At 44.4% G+C, this 20,349-nt stretch overlaps 1 long non-coding RNA gene across 1 annotated transcript; it reads left to right on the top strand.

Annotated features, from left to right (window-relative positions):
* The first annotated feature begins 8,141 nt into the window (after window positions 1-8,141).
* LOC111948823 (uncharacterized) lies at window positions 8,142-10,309 on the top strand. The gene is made up of 3 exons (XR_013654299.1): window positions 8,142-8,270; window positions 8,592-9,759; window positions 10,088-10,309. It is a non-coding gene; the product is annotated as an uncharacterized LOC111948823 (long non-coding RNA).
* Window positions 10,310-20,349: the final 10,040 nt, after the last annotated feature.

Raw genomic sequence — 20,349 nt, 5'->3', positions numbered from 1 at the left:
CAGAGCCGTGGCTCAATGAACACACCCGGACGCTCAGGCGCGCTCTCCGACAGGCTGAGAGGAGATGGAAGAAGGACAAGCTCCACATTTCTTTGGAGATTTTGAAAAACTGCTTATCTGAGTATCAGGCAGCTGTCAAAAGTGCCAAGGCACAGTTTATTTCTTCTTATGTGGCGGAGAATCTCAGTAAGCCCCAAATTCTTTTTAACTCTTTGAACTCTCTTTTAAATCCTCAAGATTCATCATCATCATCCTTGACTCCTTCTTCTGCACTCTGTGAACGATTCTTAAGATATTTTATTGATAAAGTAAGTGCTGCCAGGCTTTTATCTGTATCCTGTACCCCAGATCCTGTTATTGTATCTGCACTTTCTGCTGTTTTAGATCATTTTGAACCTGTGACTCTCTCAGAAACTTCTGAGATAGTTCAGCACCTGAGACCCTCTTATTGTCCAGGGGACAGTATTCCCCCCAGACTGCTGAAGGAAGTATTCAGTTCTATCGGTCCCTGGGTAGTCAGTTTTATTAATACTTCTCTTCTTTCAGGTTGCGTTCCAGCTGCCTTTAAACATGCTGTGGTGCAACCACTTCTTAAAAAGAGCAGCTTGGATCCTTCTGTTCTCTCAAACTTTAGGCCCATATCCAAGCTGCCTTTTCTGTCGAAAGTTTTAGAGAAAGCTGTTTACCTTCAGCTACAGGACCATCTAGAGCTCTATGGCATCTTAGACAAATTCCAGTCTGGTTTTAGAGCACGTCACAGTACGGAAACATCTCTACTCAGGGTATACAATGATTTGTTTTTAACTGTCGATTCTGGAGCTTCTGCTGTTTTAATCCTTCTTGACCTTACCGCTGCTTTTGATACGGTGAATCATGATATTTTACTCTCTCGATTAGAGCAATCTGTTGGTTTGAGAGGCACAGCGCTTCAGTGGTTTAAGTCCTATTTATCCAATAGGAGTTTTTCTGTCCAACTGGGACCATTCTCATCCACAATGGTCCCACTCGGACATGGGGTTCCTCAAGGCTCAATTTTAGGTCCTATTTTATTTTCTTTATACCTGCTTCCACTTGGCTCCATCTTTGAAAAACATAATGTCTCATATCACTGTTATGCAGATGACATCCAGATTTATCTACCCTTAAAATCTGGGGGAGTCCAGTGTGTAGAGAACTTACAAAGGTGTTTAGAGGAGGTTAAAGCCTGGATGAACCTAAACTTCCTCAACTTAAATGAAAGTAAAACCGAGGTCCTTCGGTTTGGGAAAACGGACCTCCTGACAGGATGCAGCAGTGCCATTGGGTCATTAGACTCTAACCAGTCTTTTATTAGAAATCTTGGTGTTAGGTTTGGAGTTGCTGGACCCAAAAAGGCAGACGAGGACTTGGTTTGATTTAGTGAGTTTTATTGTAGGATGAAACAGATGATGTTGGGTATTGGATTTTTGGTGTTGGTCTTGGTTCTTTTGGGCTTTTGTTCTTTGGAGGAGGTTTCAGAGTTTCTTGCGAAATTTTGATCTGGAGGCTTGGGTTCTTGTGGCTTCGGTTCTGGTGGCTTTGGAGTGGACGTTGGCTTTGGCGTTGGCTTGGGCGTCGGCTTGGCTTGGTGTGGACTGTGGGCGTTAGCTTTGGCTTGACTTGGCTTGGCTTTGGATTTGGTTTGGGTTTCGGCGTAGGTTTTAGCGTAGACTTCGGCTTTGGCCTTGGCGAGGGCTTTGGCGTAGGCTTTAGTTTGGCTTTGGCTTGGATCGGCGAGTCCTTCATTAGGGCAGACGAACCGACAATGGCTGGAGGGCCAGATGGACTAAATAGGGTCCCTGATTGGATGTTGAACAGGTGTGTGAGACCGGATCATCACGCAGGTGTGCGGGGACGACCCCGACGCCTGACAGTACCCCCTCCACAAGGGACGCCACCCGGCGGCCGAAAACGGTCAGGGTGCAGAAGACGGAAATCACGCACAAGACCATCATCCAAAATGAAGGAGCGAGGCACCCAACACCGCTCCCCCGGGCCATAGCCCTCCCAATCAACAAGATACTGAAACCCACGACCCCGACGGCGCACATCCAGGATGCGACGAACCGAAAAAGCGGGATGGCCATCCACGAGCCGGGCGGGCGGAGGGGGCACGGACGGAGGGCACAGCGGACTGGTCACCACTGGCTTGAGGCGGGACACGTGGAACACTGGGTGGACTCTCATGGAGCGGGGAAGACGGAGCTTGACAGACGCCGGATTGATGATGGAGTCAATCTCAAAAGGGCCAACATAACGGGGAGACAACTTCCTGGACTCTGTGAGCAACGGCAGATCCCTGGTTGACAGCCATACCTTTTGCCCAGGTGTATAAGCAGGGGCAGCAGTGCGACGCCTGTCCGCAACCGTCTTAGTGCGGTGAGAAGTGCGGAGGAGAGACTGTTTGGTTGCTGTCCAGATCTTACGACAACGACGGATATGGGCTGTCACCGACGGCACTGCCAAATCCAACTCCTCAGAAGGAAAAAGAGGAGGCTGGTATCCCAGTGATGCTTCAAAAGGAGAAAGGCCAGTGGCAGAAGAAACCAGAGAATTATGAGAGTATTCCACCCAGGCCAGGTAATCAGACCAAGACGAGGGGTTCTGGGAGCAGACACAGCGGAGAGCGGACTCCAAGTCCTGGTTGGTGCGCTCTGTCTGACCATTGGTTTGAGGATGGAAGCTAGAGGACAGACTGGCCGTGGCTCCCAGAGCTTGGCAAAAACATTTCCAGACCTGGGATGTGAACTGGGGCCCCCGATCCGAGACTATGTCCGAGGGAATACCATGAAGGCGGAACACATGGATGGAGAGAGCACTGGCAGTGTCAGCGGCGGTGGGAAGCTTGGGCATAGCCACGAAGTGAGCAGCCTTGGAAAAACGGTCGACTATGGTGAGTATGACTGTATTCCCCTTAGAAGCGGGGAGACCGGTGACAAAGTCAACAGCGATGTGAGACCACGGCCGGGAGGGAATAGGTAGAGGCTGGAGGAGCCCGGCGGGTGCTTGATGGGTGGACTTGCTGGTAGCACACACAGTGCACGCCGCCACAAACGACCTGGTGTCCCTGACTATAGTTGGCCACCAGAAACGGCGTTGAATCAAAGACAGAGTACGACGGAAACCCGGGTGGCAAGAAAAACGAGAAGCATGGATCCAAGACAGCACTTGAGACCGAACAGCTGCAGGAACATATTGGCGGTTGGTCGGTCCCCTTCCTGGGTCGGGGTCGGTGGTCAGAGCATCATTAATGGCCGTCTCTATCTCCCAAGTTAGGCTGGCCACCACACACGAAGAAGGGAGAATTGGATTTGCCGAGAGGTCAGGGTCATTAGGGGGGTGTAAACGCGAAAGTGCGTCGGGCTTGAGGTTGCGAGATCCAGGACGGAAGGAAACTGTGAAATTGAACCGACTAAAGAACAAGGCCCATCGAGCTTGGCGAGGGTTGAGTCTCTTGGCCGAGCTCAGATACTCCAATTTTTTGTGGTCGGTCCAAACTAAGAAAGGGTGTTCAGCCCCCTCCAACCAGTGGCGCCACTCTTCGAGGGCCAGTTTAATGGCCAATAATTCCCGATTTCCCACGTCGTAGTTTCGTTCGGAGGCTGAAAGCTTACGGGAGAAGAAAGCACATGGATGGAGTTTGCCGTCCTCCGCGCGTTGGGAGAGAACGGCTCCCACCCCGGTATCTGAGGCGTCAACTTCCACAACGAACTGACGGGTGGGGTCGGCTTGGGCCAAAACTGGGGCTGAGGTAAACAGCTCCTTGAGATGTTTGAAGGCCTCCTCCGCCCCCTGGTGCCACAGAAAAGGCCTTTTGGTGGATGTTAGGTTGGTCAGGGGATTTACTAAACTGCTATAGTTGCGTATGAAACGGCGATAAAAGTTTGCAAAACCCAGGAAGCGCTGTAGGTCTTTTCGTGTAGTTGGTTTGGGCCAGTCCTTGATTGCTGAGACTTTAGTTGGGTCCATATTCATTTTCCCCTTTTCGATAATGAAACCCAGGAAAGAGACTCTAGGAACATGAAAGTCACATTTCTCCGCCTTGACAAAAAGTTTGTTTTCGAGTAATCTCTGAAGGACCAAGCGGACATGTTGACAGTGGGTCTCGAGTGAGGGTGAATAGATGAGTATGTCATCAAGATAGACAAAAACAAAGCGGTTCAGGAAATCACGTAGGACATCGTTAACAAGAGCCTGGAACACAGCAGGGGCGTTGGTTAAACCAAAGGGCATAACTAGATATTCAAAATGGCCCAATGGGGTGTTGAAAGCTGTTTTCCATTCATCCCCTTCCCGAATTCGCACCAGGTGATAGGCGTTTCGTAAGTCTAACTTACTGAATACTGAAGCACCCTGGAGGTATTCGAAAGCAGAGTTCAACAAGGGCAGGGGGTATTTATTTTTGACAGTGATTTTATTTAACTGGCTGTAGTCAATACAGGGACGAAGTGTTTTGTCCTTTTTCTCGACAAAGAAAAAACCCGCTGCCAGGGGGGAGGAAGATGGTCGGATGATCCCAGCCGCCAGCGATTCCTTGATATAAAGTTCCATGGCTTGGAGCTCTGGTTTCGAAAGGCGGTAGAGGCGAGAAGTGGGCAAGGTGGCCCCCGGGATCAACTCTATGGGACAGTCATATGGTCTGTGAGGAGGAAGAGTAGATGCTTTTTTTTTACTGAAGACAGCCGCCAGGTCATGGTAGATGGGAGGGACGCCGGACAGATCTGGGACCTCTGGAGGAGGTGTGGTCATGGGTAAATCTGGATATGCAGAGCGAAGACAGGTGGAATGACAATATGGACTCCAGCTCATAATGCTGTTAGACTGCCAGTCGATATGGGGATTGTGTTGACACAGCCAGGGGCGACCCAAGATTATTTGTCTGGAAGGCGCCTGGAAAACATAAAACTGCAGGGTTTCCACATGGTTGCCCGAAACACAAAGGAGAACTGGAGCAGTTTGGTTATTAATAACTGTGAGGGGTTGCCCATTTGCCGCACTTACTCTTAGAGGAGGGTCTAACGGAACGAGTGATAAACCAGCCTCGAGAGCCAGGTCCTCATTGAGGAAGTTTCCTTCTGCACCAGAGTCAATCAGGGCCGAAACAGAACCAGACCACGAACCAGAGGAAAGAGAAACCAGGAATTCTGAACTTGATGGGGTGAGGCTTTGAGAGTCTTTGCCCCTCAGTGACCCCATTATCACTGAGGGGCTCTGTCTTTTGGTTTTACAGGACAGACCGCCACCCTGTGTGTATTACTGCCACAATAGAAGCATTCACCTCTTGTCCATCGATCCTGACTTTCCTTTGGAGTCAAACGAGTCCTCCCCTACTGCATCGGTTCCTCTGTTGATGACGTGGGAGCTGAGGATTCAAAAAAACTGGGAGGGGGCGTTACCTGCCGTGACGTAGGTTTCGGAAAGGTCTGCTGGGATTTGTAGTTCCGGGATGAGCGGCGCTCTCGAAGGCGGTTGTCAATTCTAATGGAGAGAGAAATAAGAGATTCCAGGGAGTCAGGTTTGTCGTAATGCAAAAGCTCGTCCTTTATGGAATCGGATAAACCGTTGTAAAACACTTCTAGAAGCGCTCTAGTGTCCCAACCCGCCTCCGTGGCCAGGATGCGGAAGTCAACTGAGTATTCGGCCACGGAGCGTTTGTCTTGGCGCAGGGTCAGCAGTTTGCGAGAGGCGTCGTGGTATCTTTCTGGTGTCTCGAATACTTGTTTAAAGTGGCCCATAAAATCTTGAAATGATAACGCCGTCATGTTGTGGTTCGCTAAGAACGCTTCGGCCCATTCAAGAGCTCGACCGCGTTAACAGTCCGGTAACATAGGCTATCTTGGCTGCGTCGGAGGAATACATGCTGCCTTGTTGTGAGAACACCTGAGAGCACTGGAGGAGGAATCCCCTACAATGGTCGGATGTTCCCGAAAAAGGATCCGGATTGGGGATGCGAGCTTCCAGGAGTGGTGAAGCATGAGGTGGCGGAGTCGGCGGCATAGGAGCCACACCGGCGGAGTCAGGTGAGCGTGAATCGGCAATGGTTTGGAGCAATGAGTGGAGCTGGGACAACTGCTGTGAGATGGCTTGTTGATTTCCCGAAAGGCTGTGAAGCATTTGTTCATGTCTGTCCATGGTGGAGGCGTGGGAGGACAAAGTCTGGTTCACGGGGTCCGGGCCTGCTGGGTCCATGATGGTCGGTTCGTTCTGTTAGGTTTGGAGTTGCTGGACCCAAAAAGGCAGACGAGGACTTGGTTTGATTTAGTGAGTTTTATTGTAGGATGAAACAGATGATGTTGGGTATTGGATTTTTGGTGTTGGTCTTGGTTCTTTTGGGCTTTTGTTCTTTGGAGGAGGTTTCAGAGTTTCTTGCGAAATTTTGATCTGGAGGCTTGGGTTCTTGTGGCTTCGGTTCTGGTGGCTTTGGAGTGGACGTTGGCTTTGGCGTTGGCTTGGGCGTCGGCTTGGCTTGGTGTGGACTGTGGGCGTTAGCTTTGGCTTGACTTGGCTTGGCTTTGGATTTGGTTTGGGTTTCGGCGTAGGTTTTAGCGTAGACTTCGGCTTTGGCCTTGGCGAGGGCTTTGGCGTAGGCTTTAGTTTGGCTTTGGCTTGGATCGGCGAGTCCTTCATTAGGGCAGACGAACCGACAATGGCTGGAGGGCCAGATGGACTAAATAGGGTCCCTGATTGGATGTTGAACAGGTGTGTGAGACCGGATCATCACGCAGGTGTGCGGGGACGACCCCGACGCCTGACACTTGGGGTCATTTTAGATTGTCATTTTAAATTTGACAAACAAGTTAGTGCAGTGGTCCAGTCCAGCTTTTATCATCTGAGATTAATAAGTAAAGTGAAGCCATATCTCCCCCATGACACCCTGGAAAGGGTTGTTCATGCATTCATCTTTTCCAGACTGGACTATTGTAACTCCCTTTATTCCGGGATCGACCAGTCTCTCCTCCACCGTCTTCAGCTGGTCCAGAACTCCGCTGCCCGACTTCTAACGGGGACCAGACGGCGTGATCATATCACACCAATACTGCGCTCTCTGCACTGGCTGCCTGTTTCTTTTAGAATTGATTTTAAAATCTTACTCTTGGTTTTTAAATGTTTAAATGGTCTGGCACCTCCTTATCTCTCTGAGCTCCTGCAGAGCCATTGTCCTCGTAGAGCTCTGCGATCTGTAGACCAGATGCTCTTAGAGGTTCCAAGGACTCGACTGGTGACCAAGGGGGACAGAGCGTTTTCAGTGGTTGCTCCCAAACTCTGGAATCGTCTCCCCCTGTCTATGAGATCTGCCAGATCCTTAAACGATTTTAAATCTCTGCTAAAAACTCATCTTTTTACATTGGCTTTTAACACCAGAGAGAATGATAATTAGACAGTTTTTTTTTTTTTTTTTTTGTTTTTTTTTTTTTTGTGTGTTTTCTTTTATTGATGATTTTATTATCATTTTACTGTGTTTCTTTGAATTTTACCTATGGTTTTAGTGTAGTTATACGTGTGCAGCACTTTGGATGTCTGGAAGATGTGAAAGTGCTATACAAATAAAGATTTGATTGATTGATTGATTGAAATCACAGAAGAGAACCCCGTCAAGGTGAGACATTTGTCTTGATATTACAATTTGTTGTGTGTGGAAACAAACTATAGTTAGATACATTGTTTGTTAGATAAATATGCTTTCAGTGTTTTTTTTATTTGCCCATTGTACAATAAAATGTAAGCTAACCACTCAGCTTGTAGGTACTTCAACGTTAACCGTTTAATGTATTTTTGCAGAATAACAGAAAGAAATGGAAAATCAAAATCCCCCACCACCTCCCCCACCCCCCCAGGAAGATAACCCCCACCCCCTCCAAGGAACCCCCAACCTGCCCCCAGCCGTGGGCCCAGGCTCCTGGTCTGGCATACAGCGAATGCCAGAGCGAAGGAAGCCCGCAGAGTCGCTTGGGAAAATCAGGTGAGTTTTCAGTGTTTTTTTTCTTTGCCCATTGTACAATAAAATGTAAGCTAACCACTCAGCTTGTAGGTACTTCAACGTTAACCGTTTAATGTATTTTTGCAGAATAACAGAAAGAAATGGAAAATCAAAATCCCCACCACCACCCCCACCCCCCCAGGAAGATAACCCCCCACCCCCACCCCACCCAAGGAACCCCCAACCTGCCCCCAGCCGTGGGCCCAGGCCCCTGGTCTGGCACGCCGATGTGAATCGCGCGAGGCGGGACCGCAGAATCGCCAGCGACAATCAGGTGAGTTGAAAGTGTTTGCTCTAAAACACATCTTTCTCACATACGACACACCTCATTTCTCCACGATTTTTTTTCAAAACAGCACAATTTATAGTTACAAATACTCTTTTAAAATTGATTTCACATGAAAAAAAGACACATTTTAGCCTTTTTAGAGTTTTCCTCATTAAACTTTTCCCGTCTATTACACTGACCTATGTAGAAATGCTTTGTGTAGGCCCAACGTTTAAAATTTCACGTCATTTTCTTATTTAAACAATTTTTTTGTGGTCTGAAGTTTTTCCTTGTGAAGTCAAATATTGTTTTTTATTCTGTCGTCAGTTTATTCTGGGGAGGCTGCTACCATTGGCGCGGAACGAGGAGGAGAGGCGCCGCCTCCGCCAAGTTTACGGTCCTAACTAAAATGGTAAGTTTGACTACTCCTGCTTGTTGTGTGTGAACAGATGAGTCGGTGATGTTATTTTTCAATCAAATGTGCATTAAAAAAGAGGAAATCTAAAAACAAAACAAAAACAAAATAGAAAATAATGAAATAATAATTCAAAGAAAAGATTGACCTACAATTTTTGTTCTCTTTTATGATATTATTAGCTCATTTAAAGAAATCCACATTTTATTTAAGTCAAAAAATGATAGATTTTCTTGTTCAGCCTGATCCAGTAGTCCATCACACTTTCGGTGGGGAGTGGCTTGGTGTCATAAAAGTCAGCCATGGGCATAGCAGAGTAGGCTAGCTCACCAAAGTGCTGCTTTAATAAGTCGAATATAACAGCAGGTGTTTGAGAGTCGTCAGTCAATGGAAGATTACGTAAAGTCACTGTCACTACATCTCTAGCTTTTCCCAACAACTTAGTTAAAACTTCAGTTTTCTGTTGTTGAACTGGAAATTCTTTCTTAGACAGAAAAAGCTCTACCATCTGAACCCACTCATAAACTGAGCATTTGTCACTCCCATCACCTCTGTATATTGGTGGTTCCTTGACGTCAGACTGCATTACAAGTTTGACACCAGATAGGTTCAGCTCAGGATGACTTGGAGCTGTTTGAAAACTGCTGTACGACAATGCTAACAATACATTTGTTTTCTTTTCAAACTAACGGACGCAAATCACAGAAGAGAACCCCGTCAAGGTGAGACATTTGTCTTGATATTACAATTTGTTGTGTGTGGAAACAAACTATAGTTAGATACATTGTTTGTTAGATAAATATGCTTTCAGTGTTTTTTTTCTTTGCCCATTGTACAATAAAATGTAAGCTAACCACTCAGCTTGTAGGTACTTCAACGTTAACCGTTTAATGTATTTTTGCAGAATAACAGAAAGAAATGGAAAATCAAAATCCCCCACCCCCCCAGGAAGATAACCCCCCACCCCCACCCCACCCAAGGAACCCCCAACCTGCCCACAGCCGTGGGCCAAGGCCCCTGGTCTGGCACGCCGATGTGAATCGCGCGAGGCGGGACCGCAGAATCGCCAGCGACAATCAGGTGAGTTGAAAGTGTTTGCTCTAAAACACATCTTTCTCACATACGACACACCTCATTTCTCCACGATTTTTTTTCAAAACAGCACAATTTATAGTTACAAATACTCTTTTAAAATTGATTTCACATGAAAAAAAGACACATTTTAGCCTTTTTAGAGTTTTCCTCATTAAACTTTTCCCGTCTATTACACTGACCTATGTAGAAATGCTTTGTGTAGGCCCAACGTTTAAAATTTCACGTCATTTTCTTATTTAAACAATTTTATACACGCAGATTGTCTGAAGTTTTTCCTTGTGAAGTCAAATATTGTTTTTTATTCTGTCGTCAGTTTATTCTGGGGAGGCTGCTACCATTGGCGCGGAACGAGGAGGAGAGGCGCCGCCTCCGCCAAGTTTACGGTCCTAACTAAAATGGTAAGTTTGACTACTCCTGCTTGTTGTGTGTGAACAGATGAGTCGGTGATGTTATTTTTCAATCAAATGTGCATTAAAAAAGAGGAAATCTAAAAACAAAACAAAATAGAAAAAAAATGAAATAATAATTCAAAGAAAAGATTGACCTACAATTTTTGTTGTCTTTTATGATATTATTAGCTCATTTAAAGAAATCCACATTTTATTTAAGTCAAAAAATGATAGATTTTCTTGTTCAGCCTGATCCAGTAGTCCATCACACTTTCGGTGGGGAGTGGCTTGGTGTCATAAAAGTCAGCCATGGGCATAGCAGAGTAGGCTAGCTCACCAAAGTGCTGCTTTAATAAGTCGAATATAACAGCAGGTGTTTGAGAGTCGTCAGTCAATGGAAGATTACGTAAAGTCACTGTCACTACATCTCTAGCTTTTCCCAACAACTTAGTTAAAACTTCAGTTTTCTGTTGTTGAACTGGAAATTCTTTCTTAGACAGAAAAAGCTCTACCATCTGAACCCACTCATAAACTGAGCATTTGTCACTCCCATCACCTCTGTATATTGGTGGTTCCTTGACGTCAGACTGCATTACAAGTTTGACACCAGACAGGTTCAGCTCAGGATGACTTGGAGCTGTTTGAAAACTGCTGTACGACAATGCTAACAATATATTTGTTTTCTTTTCAAACTAACGGACGCAAATCACAGAAGAGAACCCCGTCAAGGTGAGACATTTGTCTTGATATTACAATTTGTTGTGTGTGGAAACAAACTATAGTTAGATACATTGTTTGTTAGATAAATATGCTTTCAGTGTTTTTTTTCTTTGCCCATTGTACAATAAAATGTAAGCTAACCACTCAGCTTGTAGGTACTTCAACGTTAACCGTTTAATGTATTTTTGCAGAATAACAGAAAGAAATGAAAAATCAATATCCCCCACCACCACCCCCACCCCCCCAGGAAGATAACTCCCCACCCCAACCCCACACCCAGGAAGATAACCCCCCACCCCCACCCCACCCAAGGAACCCCCAGCCGTGGGCCCAGGTCCCTGGTCTGGCATACAGCAAATGCCAGAGCGAAGGAAGCCCGCAGAGTCGCTTGGGGAAAATCAGGTGAGTTTTCAGTGTTTTTTTTCTTTGCCCATTGTACAATAAAATGTAAGCTAACCACTCAGCTTGTAGGTACTTCAACGTTAACCGTTAAATGTATTTTTGCAGGATAACAGAAAGAAATGGAAAATCAAAATCCCCCACCACCACCCCCACCCCCCCAGGAAGATAACCCCCCACCCCCACCCCACCCAAGGAACCCCCAACCTGCCCACAGCCGTGGGCCCAGGCCCCTGGTCTGGCACGCCGATGTGAATCGCGCGAGGCGGGACCGCAGAATCGCCAGCGACAATCAGGTGAGTTGAAAGTGTTTGCTCTAAAACACATCTTTCTCACATACGACACACCTCATTTCTCCACGATTTGTTTTCAAAGAAGCACAATTTATAGTTACAAATACTCTTTTAAAATTGATTTCACATGAAAAAAAGACACATTTTAGCCTTTTTAGAGTTTTCCTCATTAAACTTTTCCCGTCTATTACACTGACCTATGTAGAAATGCTTTGTGTAGGCCCAACGTTTAAAATTTCACGTCATTTTCTTATTTAAACAATTTTATACACGCAGATTGTCTGAAGTTTTTCCTTGTGAAGTCAAATATTGTTTTTTATTCTGTCGTCAGTTTATTCTGGGGAGGCTGCTACCATTGGCGCGGAACGAGGAGGAGAGGCGCCGCCTCCGCCAAGTTTACGGTCCTAACTAAAATGGTAAGTTTGACTACTCCTGCTTGTTGCGTGTGAACAGATGAGTCGGTGATGTTATTTTTCAATCAAATGTGCATTAAAAAAGAGGAAATCTAAAAACAAAACAAAAACAAAATAGAAAATAATGAAATAATAATTCAAAGAAAAGATTGACCTACAATTTTTGTTCTCTTTTATGATATTATTAGCTCATTTAAAGAAATCCACATTTTATTTAAGTCAAAAAATGATAGATTTTCTTGTTCAGCCTGATCCAGTAGTCCATCACACTTTCGGTGGGGAGTGGCTTGGTGTCATAAAAGTCAGCCATGGGCATAGCAGAGTAGGCTAGCTCACCAAAGTGCTGCTTTAATAAGTCGAATATAACAGCAGGTGTTTGAGAGTCGTCAGTCAATGGAAGATTACGTTAAGTCACTGTCACTACATCTCTAGCTTTTCCCAACAACTTAGTTAAAACTTCAGTTTTCTGTTGTTGAACTGGAAATTCTTTCTTAGACAGAAAAAGCTCTACCATCTGAACCCACTCATAAACTGAGCATTTGTCACTCCCATCACCTCTGTATATTGGTGGTTCCTTGACGTCAGACTGCATTACAAGTTTGACACCAGACAGGTTCAGCTCAGGATGACTTGGAGCTGTTTGAAAACTGCTGTACGACAATGCTAACAATATATTTGTTTTCTTTTCAAACTAACGGACGCAAATCACAGAAGAGAACCCCGTCAAGGTGAGACATTTGTCTTGATATTACAATTTGTTGTGTGTGGAAACAAACTATAGTTAGATACATTGTTTGTTAGATAAATATGCTTTCAGTGTTTTTTTCTTTGCCCATTGTACAATAAAATGTAAGCTAACCACTCAGCTTGTAGGTACTTCAACGTTAACCGTTTAATGTATTTTTGCAGAATAACAGAAAGAAATGGAAAATCAAAATCCCCCACCACCTCCCCCACCCCCCCAGGAAGATAACCCCCACCCCCTCCAAGGAACCCCCAACCTGCCCCCAGCCGTGGGCCCAGGCCCCTGGTCTGGCATACAGTGAATGCCAGAGCGAAGGAAGCCCGCAGAGTCGCTTGGGAAAATCAGGTGAGTTTTCAGTGTTTTTTTTCTTTGCCCATTGTACAATAAAATGTAAGCTAACCACTCAGCTTGTAGGTACTTCAACGTTAACCGTTTAATGTATTTTTGCAGAATAACAGAAAGAAATGGAAAATCAAAATCCCCCACCCCCCCAGGAAGATAACCCCCCACCCCCACCCCACCCAAGGAACCCCCAACCTTCCCACAGCCGTGGGCCAAGGCCCCTGGTCTGGCACGCCGATGTGAATCGCGCGAGGCGGGACCGCAGAATCGCCAGCGACAATCAGGTGAGTTGAAAGTGTTTGCTCTAAAACACATCTTTCTCACATACGACACACCTCATTTCTCCACGATTTTTTTTCAAAACAGCACAATTTATAGTTACAAATACTCTTTTAAAATTGATTTCACATGAAAAAAAGACACATTTTAGCCTTTTTAGAGTTTTCCTCATTAAACTTTTCCCGTCTATTACACTGACCTATGTAGAAATGCTTTGTGTAGGCCCAACGTTTAAAATTTCACGTCATTTTCTTATTTAAACAATTTTATACACGCAGATTGTCTGAAGTTTTTCCTTGTGAAGTCAAATATTGTTTTTTATTCTGTCGTCAGTTTATTCTGGGGAGGCTGCTACCATTGGCGCGGAACGAGGAGGAGAGGCGCCGCCTCCGCCAAGTTTACGGTCCTAACTAAAATGGTAAGTTTGACTACTCCTGCTTGTTGTGTGTGAACAGATGAGTCGGTGATGTTATTTTTCAATCAAATGTGCATTAAAAAAGAGGAAATCTAAAAACAAAACAAAATAGAAAAAAAATGAAATAATAATTCAAAGAAAAGATTGACCTACAATTTTTGTTCTCTTTTATGATATTATTAGCTCATTTAAAGAAATCCACATTTTATTTAAGTCAAAAAATGATAGATTTTCTTGTTCAGCCTGATCCAGTAGTCCATCACACTTTCGGTGGGGAGTGGCTTGGTGTCATAAAAGTCAGCCATGGGCATAGCAGAGTAGGCTAGCTCACCAAAGTGCTGCTTTAATAAGTCGAATATAACAGCAGGTGTTTGAGAGTCGTCAGTCAATGGAAGATTACGTAAAGTCACTGTCACTACATCTCTAGCTTTTCCCAACAACTTAGTTAAAACTTCAGTTTTCTGTTGTTGAACTGGAAATTCTTTCTTAGACAGAAAAAGCTCTACCATCTGAACCCACTCATAAACTGAGCATTTGTCACTCCCATCACCTCTGTATATTGGTGGTTCCTTGACGTCAGACTGCATTACAAGTTTGACACCAGACAGGTTCAGCTCAGGATGACTTGGAGCTGTTTGAAAACTGCTGTACGACAATGCTAACAATATATTTGTTTTCTTTTCAAACTAACGGACGCAAATCACAGAAGAGAACCCCGTCAAGGTGAGACATTTGTCTTGATATTACAATTTGTTGTGTGTGGAAACAAACTATAGTTAGATACATTGTTTGTTAGATAAATATGCTTTCAGTGTTTTTTTTCTTTGCCCATTGTACAATAAAATGTAAGCTAACCACTCAGCTTGTAGGTACTTCAACGTTAACCGTTTAATGTATTTTTGCAGAATAACAGAAAGAAATGGAAAATCAAAATCCCCCACCACCTCCCCCACCCCCCCAGGAAGATAACCCCCACCCCCTCCAAGGAACCCCCAACCTGCCCCCAGCCGTGGGCCCAGGCCCCTGGTCTGGCATACAGCGAATGCCAGAGCGAAGGAAGCCCGCAGAGTCGCTTGGGAAAATCAGGTGAGTTTTCAGTGTTTTTTTTCTTTGCCCATTGTACAATAAAATGTAAGCTAACCACTCAGCTTGTAGGTACTTCAACGTTAACCGTTTAATGTATTTTTGCAGAATAACAGAAAGAAATGGAAAATCAAAAACCCCCACCACCTCCCCCACCCCCCCAGGAAGATAACTCCCCACCCCAACCCCACACCCAGGAAGATAACCCCCCACCCCCACCCCACCCAAGGAACCCCCAGCCGTGGGCCCAGGCCCCTGGTCTGGCATACAGCAAATGCCAGAGCGAAGGAAGCCCGCAGAGTCGCTTGGGGAAAATCAGGTGAGTTTTCAGTGTTTTTTTTCTTTGCCCATTGTACAATAAAATGTAAGCTAACCACTCAGCTTGTAGGTACTTCAACGTTAACCGTTAAATGTATTTTTGCAGAATAACAGAAAGAAATGGAAAATCAAAATCCCCCACCACCACCACCCCCACCCCCCCAGGAAGATAACCCCCCACCCCCACCCCACCCAAGGAACCCCCAACCTGCCCACAGCCGTGGGCCCAGGCCCCTGGTCTGGCACGCCGATGTGAATCGCGCGAGGCGGGACCGCAGAATCGCCAGCGACAATCAGGTGAGTTGAAAGTGTTTGCTCAAAAACATGTCATCTTTCTCACATACGACACACCTCATTTCTCCACGATTTTTTTTCAAAGAAGCACAATTTATAGTTACAAATACTCTTTTAAAATTGATTTCAAATGAAAACAGACACATTTTAGCCTTTTTAGAGTTTTCCTCATTAAACTTTTCCCGTCTATTACACTGACCTATGAAGAAATGCTTTGTGTAGGCCCAACGTTTAAAATTTCACGTCATTTTCTTATTTAAACAATTTTATACACGCAGATTGTCTGAAGTTTTTCCTTGTGAAGTCAAATATTGTTTTTTATTCTGTCGTCAGTTTATTCTGGGGAGGCTGCTACCATTGGCGCGGAACGAGGAGGAGAGGCGCCGCCTCCGCCAAGTTTACGGTCCTAACTAAAATGGTAAGTTTGACTACTCCTGCTTGTTGTGTGTGAACAGATGAGTCGGTGATGTTATTTTTCAATCAAATGTGCATTAAAAAAGAGGAAATCTAAAAACAAAACAAAAACAAAATAGAAAATAATGAAATAATAATTCAAAGAAAAGATTGACCTACAATTTTTGTTCTCTTTTATGATATTATTGGCTCATTTAAAGAAATCAACAGTTTATTTAAGTCAAAAAATGATAGATTTTCTTGTTCAGCCTGATCCAGTAGTCCATCACACTTTCGGTGGGGAGTGGCTTGGTGTCATAAAAGTCAGCCATGGGCATAGCAGAGTAGGCTAGCTCACCAAAGTGCTGCTTTAATAAGTCGAATATAACAGCAGGTGTTTGAGAGTCGTCAGTCAATGGAAGATTACGTAAAGTCACTGTCACTACATCTCTAGCTTTTCCCAACAACTTAGTTAAAACTTCAGTTTTCTGTTGTTGAACTGGAAATTCTTTCTTAGACAGAAAAAGCTCTACCATCTGAACCCACTCATAAACTGAGCATTTGTCACTCCCATCACCTCTGTATATTGGTGGTTCCTTGACGTCAGACTGCATTACAAGTTTGACACCAGACAGGTTCAGCTCAGGATGACTTGGAGCTGTTTGAAAACTGCTGTACGACAATGCTAACAATATATTTGTTTTCTTTTCAAACTAACGGACGCAAATCACAGAAGAGAACCCCGTCAAGGTGAGACATTTGTCTTGATATTACAATTTGTTGTGTGTGGAAACAAACTATAGTTAGATACATTGTTTGTTAGATAAATATGCTTTCAGTGTTTTTTTTCTTTGCCCATTGTACAATAAAATGTAAGCTAACCACTCAGCTTGTAGGTACTTCAACGTTAACCGTTTAATGTATTTTTGCAGAATAACAGAAAGAAATGGAAAATCAAAATCCCCCACCACCTCCCCCACCCCCCCAGGAAGATAACCCCCACCCCCTCCAAGGAACCCCCAACCTGCCCCCAGCCGTGGGCCCAGGCCCCTGGTCTGGCATACAGCGAATGCCAGAGCGAAGGAAGCCCGCAGAGTCGCTTGGGAAAATCAGGTGAGTTTTCAGTGTTTTTTTTCTTTGCCCATTGTACAATAAAATGTAAGCTAACCACTCAGCTTGTAAGTACTTCAACGTTAACCGTTTAATGTATTTTTGCAGAATAACAGAAAGAAACGGAAAATCAAAATCCCCCACCACCACCCCCACCCCCCCAGGAAGATAACCCCCCCACCCCCACCCCCAGGAAGATAACCCCCCACCCCCACCCCACCCAAGGAACCCCCAGCCGTGGGCCCAGGCCCCTGGTCTGGCATACAGCGAATGCCAGAGCGAAGGAAGCCCGCAGAGTCGCTTGGGAAAATCAGGTGAGTTTTCAGTGTTTTTTTTCTTTGCCCATTGTACAATAAAATGTAAGCTAACCACTCAGCTTGTAGGTACTTCAACGTTAACCGTTTAATGTATTTTTGCAGAATAACAGAAAGAAATGGAAAATCAAAAACCCCCACCACCTCCCCCACCCCCCCAGGAAGATAACTCCCCACCCCAACCCCACACCCAGGAAGATAACCCCCCACCCCCACCCCACCCAAGGAACCCCCAGCCGTGGGCCCAGGCCCCTGGTCTGGCATACAGCAAATGCCAGAGCGAAGGAAGCCCGCAGAGTCGCTTGGGGAAAATCAGGTGAGTTTTCAGTGTTTTTTTTCTTTGCCCATTGTACAATAAAATGTAAGCTAACCACTCAGCTTGTAGGTACTTCAACGTTAACCGTTAAATGTATTTTTGCAGAATAACAGAAAGAAATGGAAAATCAAAATCCCCCACCACCACCACCCCCACCCCCCCAGGAAGATAACCCCCCACCCCCACCCCACCCAAGGAACCCCCAACCTGCCCACAGCCGTGGGCCCAGGCCCCTGGTCTGGCACGCCGATGTGAATCGCGCGAGGCGGGACCGCAGAATCGCCAGCGACAATCAGGTGAGTTGAAAGTGTTTGCTCAAAAACATGTCATCTTTCTCACATACGACACACCTCATTTCTCCACGATTTTTTTTCAAAGAAGCACAATTTATAGTTACAAATACTCTTTTAAAATTGATTTCAAATGAAAACAGACACATTTTAGCCTTTTTAGAGTTTTCCTCATTAAACTTTTCCCGTCTATTACACTGACCTATGTAGAAATGCTTTGTGTAGGCCCAACGTTTAAAATTTCACGTCATTTTCTTATTTAAACAATTTTATACACGCAGATTGTCTGAAGTTTTTCCTTGTGAAGTCAAATATTGTTTTTTATTCTGTCGTCAGTTTATTCTGGGGAGGCTGCTACCATTGGCGCGGAACGAGGAGGAGAGGCGCCGCCTCCGCCAAGTTTACGGTCCTAACTAAAATGGTAAGTTTGACTACTCCTGCTTGTTGTGTGTGAACAGATGAGTCGGTGATGTTATTTTTCAATCAAATGTGCATTAAAAAAGAGGAAATCTAAAAACAAAACAAAAACAAAATAGAAAATAATGAAATAATAATTCAAAGAAAAGATTGACCTACAATTTTTGTTCTCTTTTATGATATTATTGGCTCATTTAAAGAAATCAACAGTTTATTTAAGTCAAAAAATGATAGATTTTCTTGTTCAGCCTGATCCAGTAGTCCATCACACTTTCGGTGGGGAGTGGCTTGGTGTCATAAAAGTCAGCCATGGGCATAGCAGAGTAGGCTAGCTCACCAAAGTGCTGCTTTAATAAGTCGAATATAACAGCAGGTGTTTGAGAGTCGTCAGTCAATGGAAGATTACGTAAAGTCACTGTCACTACATCTCTAGCTTTTCCCAACAACTTAGTTAAAACTTCAGTTTTCTGTTGTTGAACTGGAAATTCTTTCTTAGACAGAAAAAGCTCTACCATCTGAACCCACTCATAAACTGAGCATTTGTCACTCCCATCACCTCTGTATATTGGTGGTTCCTTGACGTCAGACTGCATTACAAGTTTGACACCAGACAGGTTCAGCTCAGGATGACTTGGAGCTGTTTGAAAACTGCTGTACGACAATGCTAACAATATATTTGTTTTCTTTTCAAACTAACGGACGCAAATCACAGAAGAGAACCCCGTCAAGGTGAGACATTTGTCTTGATATTACAATTTGTTGTGTGTGGAAACAAACTATAGTTAGATACATTGTTTGTTAGATAAATATGCTTTCAGTGTTTTTTTTCTTTGCCCATTGTACAATAAAATGTAAGCTAACCACTCAGCTTGTAGGTACTTCAACGTTAACCGTTTAATGTATTTTTGCAGAATAACAGAAAGAAATGGAAAATCAAAATCCCCCACCCCCCCAGGAAGATAACCCCCCACCCCCACCCCACCCAAGGAACCCCCAACCTGCCCACAGCCGTGGGCCAAGGCCCCTGGTCTGGCACGCCGATGTGAATCGCGCGAGGCGGGACCGCAGAATCGCCAGCGACAATCAGGTGAGTTGAAAGTGTTTGCTCTAAAACACATCTTTCTCACATACGACACACCTCATTTCTCCACGATTTTTTTTCAAAACAGCACAATTTATAGTTACAAATACTCTTTTAAAATTGATTTCACATGAAAAAAAGACACATTTTAGCCTTTTTAGAGTTTTCCTCATTAAACTTTTCCCGTCTATTACACTGACCTATGTAGAAATGCTTTGTGTAGGCCCAACGTTTAAAATTTCACGTCATTTTCTTATTTAAACAATTTTATACACGCAGATTGTCTGAAGTTTTTCCTTGTGAAGTCAAATATTGTTTTTTATTCTGTCGTCAGTTTATTCTGGGGAGGCTGCTACCATTGGCGCGGAACGAGGAGGAGAGGCGCCGCCTCCGCCAAGTTTACGGTCCTAACTAAAATGGTAAGTTTGACTACTCCTGCTTGTTGTGTGTGAACAGATGAGTCGGTGATGTTATTTTTCAATCAAATGTGCATTAAAAAAGAGGAAATCTAAAAACAAAACAAAATAGAAAAAAAATGAAATAATAATTCAAAGAAAAGATTGACCTACAATTTTTGTTCTCTTTTATGATATTATTAGCTCATTTAAAGAAATCCACATTTTATTTAAGTCAAAAAATGATAGATTTTCTTGTTCAGCCTGATCCAGTAGTCCATCACACTTTCGGTGGGGAGTGGCTTGGTGTCATAAAAGTCAGCCATGGGCATAGCAGAGTAGGCTAGCTCACCAAAGTGCTGCTTTAATAAGTCGAATATAACAGCAGGTGTTTGAGAGTCGTCAGTCAATGGAAGATTACGTAAAGTCACTGTCACTACATCTCTAGCTTTTCCCAACAACTTAGTTAAAACTTCAGTTTTCTGTTGTTGAACTGGAAATTCTTTCTTAGACAGAAAAAGCTCTACCATCTGAACCCACTCATAAACTGAGCATTTGTCACTCCCATC

Source organism: Oryzias latipes, assembly GCF_053564925.1.
Source record: "Oryzias latipes strain Hd-rR chromosome 1 unlocalized genomic scaffold, Olatipes_Hd-rR_3.1 chr1_Y".
NCBI lineage: Eukaryota > Metazoa > Chordata > Actinopteri > Beloniformes > Adrianichthyidae > Oryzias > Oryzias latipes.
The sequence above is the reverse complement of the archived record's forward strand: the minus strand, read 5'-3'. Positions and strand labels throughout refer to the sequence as shown.